Source organism: Peromyscus californicus, unplaced genomic scaffold, assembly GCF_007827085.1.
Source record: "Peromyscus californicus insignis strain IS unplaced genomic scaffold, ASM782708v3 Scaffold_11__1_contigs__length_118956290, whole genome shotgun sequence".
Lineage (NCBI taxonomy): Eukaryota > Metazoa > Chordata > Mammalia > Rodentia > Cricetidae > Peromyscus > Peromyscus californicus.
Window position 1 is genome coordinate 103,670,475 of NW_026294402.1, and position 3,368 is coordinate 103,673,842.

A 3,368-nucleotide genomic window follows, 5' to 3' on the forward strand; every position below is an offset into this window, starting at 1 on the left:
TTAATTTTATTTTTAGGACAGGGTCTCATGTACCTCAGACTGACCCTGGATTCCCTATGTACCTGAGGACTTGAACTGAGAATCCTTGAGTGCTGGGATTACAGGCACACACCACCTGGTTTATTCAGTGCTGAGGATTTACCCCAAGCCTTTTTAGGATAAGCAAGCACTCTACCAACTGGGAAATATGCCCACTGTGTATATATTTTTAAATTGGTCTTCTTGCCTTACTACATTAGCTGGTTAGGCCCTCTCACACACTAAGGCTGTGGTCATGAATGCGAAATGAGACCAATTAATAGAATTTTGTGTTTTTCTCCAGCAATTCTGTACAGCTCCAGAGGTGAAAGGTACACATTCCATTTTAAGTGGGTTTGGGTATAGCCCAGTGAAGAGGTGAGGAATTACAGATAGGATTTTTACGTGTGCTAGTTTTATTTTGAAACAGGGTCTCATTATGTAGCCCTGGCTGGCCTGGAACTTGCTGCTTAGACAAGACTGGTCTCAAACTCAGAGATTGGCCTGCCTCTGTCTCTTGAGTGCTAGATTAAAAGCCTGTGACAACCAGGTGGTATGGTGTATGCCTTTAATCCCAGCACTCGGGAGGCAGCGCCAAGAGGATCTCTGTGAGTTTGAGGTCAGCCTGGTCTACAGAGCAAGATCCAGGACAGGAACCAAAACTACACAGAGAAACCCTGTCTCGAAAAACAAAAACACCACCACCACCACCACCACCAAAGCCTGTGACACCACACCAGGCCAAGATTCTTCTTTTGTTTCTGGTGTCGGGGATTGACTGGCCTCAGAGTCCTAAACATGTACATAGCACTGAATTCTGAGGCTAATGGAAAAGGTGAGGACCTAAAGCCCTCACTCCTGGGCTGTCTGGTCTTTTATCTTGCCTCACAGCAACATCAACTCTAGGGCTCTGAGCCCTAAGTGGACCCTGTCGTTGAAATAATTGAGAAGAGAATGAGGATGAACTACGTGGAGGTCTAACTTATTTCCTGGGGAAAGGAGGGGCAAAGCTGTACTCGGAAGCAGAGAGAGAATTAGCATTTCATTTGAAAATGTGGACGTGTTACTATGGAGTGGAGTAGCATGCAGCGGTCAGAGGGTAACTTCGTGGAGTCCGCTCTCTCCTTCCACTTTTATCTGCGTTCCAGGGATCAGACTCGTGTTCATTCAGACTTGGGCATCAAGCACCCTTACCAGCTGAACCATCTCCTCATTTTTGTTTTTCCAGAAGGTGCATTAGGGAATGGGCTGGACGTAGAAGTGAGTGCGTATAAGGAGAGAGGTGAGGGAGCCCCCAGAACGCAGCAGCCATAAGAGGAAGAGTGGCGACAGTTACACACAGAGCCACACGGAGTGCCATCTGTAGTGGACATGACCCAGAGTAGAAGCCAGGGCGGGAAACGGAACTCCATTTCCCTCAGTCACGGTGCCTTTGCACGTCTGCCCATGCGGCAAGAGCCAGGATGGTTCCCTAAACTGCTGCTCAGGCAGTTTGTACCGGAAGTCCAGATCCCTAAAGTCATTCAGGCGCCTCTTCTGTGATCCCATTTCTCTTCCTCCTTGTTCGACCTCAGATTTGTGCCTTCCACTAGCTTCCACAGACCGGCGGGCACGGTCAAAACCAGGTCCCCTCTCCTCTAGTCGGGAACAGCAATCCTTTAGTGCTTCTGCAGACACTCCACCGGCACTCACAAATGGTGCACCTGACACGGAACTCTGACCCTGAATACCTTCTTAAGACTCGGAGATCCAAAACACAGCTGAAGCCCATGGGCAGATATTAGCAGCCTCTTGGGGGTACAACCCGCGTGAGATAGGCCTCCGCGTGAGACCGGCCTCCCGGAAGCAAAGAAACCGAGGAGCGAGAGAATGCGTTGATTGGTTGCTGGTGATGTCATAGCTACCATCTGGGGGCGGGCCAGAGGTCTTGGCCAGGAGTTCTTGGACTATTTGAAGCAGTAACCGCTCAGCCGGGGGAGCCGCACCCAGTTCAGCGTGCTGGGGTCCTGGGCCTGACTTCTGTCTCGGTGCCAGAATGCCACAGTGCTCTGCACCTGGCTTTGCAGCTCGTTACCGATGACACGTTTGGAGTCCGACCGGTGTAGCGCGCCTTTTGGATTATTTCTGCTGGCTAGCTTGGCACCCCCGAGGCCCTCCTTCATCCCACATACAATGGAGTCCTCCGAGAGGGGCGGGGTCTCCCATTGTGCCAATAGAAACAATGACTCTCTGATTGGAATGCGCCGCCTTTACTCTCGTATTCTGTGACGTCTGTTGCGCCACGTCCACCTATTGGTTAGTTGAGATGCGCGCGTGCCAGGAGTTGGAGAGAAAGCTAGATTGAACCAGAACTAGGGAGAATTGAGCTTCTCTCAGGCTCTTCAAGGGGTTAAAGGATGCAGTTGTCGCAGACGAGGGGCGGGGATCTGAGGAAGCTGGGCTCACAGCTGTGGTGCAACCCTGGGTTCCACGTGGCATCTCAGAACAGTGCAAAGAACCATAGCCTGGAGAGATGTGATGTCTAGTGCAGGAGCCCCAAGTCTGGGAGATGCTAGTGACTGTCGAGGCAGAGAAGAGTTGGCTTATCCTCCTGCCTCAGGAGGGTTATTTTCAGATCCTGCTCTGTAGGGGCAAACAAGGAGATATTTGCAACGTTTCATAAGTTAAACTTGTTAATAGTTAACGCTATTGTTTGAACACGCTATTGCTAGTGGCCCAGGCCGGTGTCCGGTCATTATCATTATCGTCCCCGTTCTACATGGTAACGCTGCCCAGAGCGGTGAGAACTCCAGAGCTTTATGACAAGACATTTTCAGACCAAAATTGGTGTTAGGGTTCGGAACTAGTGCTCCGGCAGGGAGTCGAGATCCTCAATCTAAAGAAAGGCTGGGAAACCAAGAAGGAACAACGCATTAGGAGGAAAGGGAGGGCGGTGATGGAGTAGCGGAGAAACTCCCGGCTCCGTTCAGCACCGTGGGCAGCACTTCTGTCCTCAATAAAGATGGCGGTAGCGGCTTCTGTAGCAAGAATTGCCATGCGCAACGGGTTGTACCACCGGGTTTGGGGCATCGGGGCGGAGGTGGAGCAAACCATCGGAGGGGCCGGGAGCCATGTTGGAGCGTCGGGAGGCGGCAGCAGCGTCGGGGATGCTGTGGTGGGGGCGGCAAAAGCCGGGGCTGTATGCCAAAGGGGCTCTGGCCGCGGAGTAGATGGTGCCCAGAGAGCAGAGGCGGTGCGGAGCGACAGGCCGAGGGGCGGAGGGCCGGGGCGGCGGCAGGGGCCCAGGAGGGGGCCAGAGCGGCGGGGCGGGCCCAAGGCCCGGACCCGGGCGGGGGGCGGCGGAGGCCGTG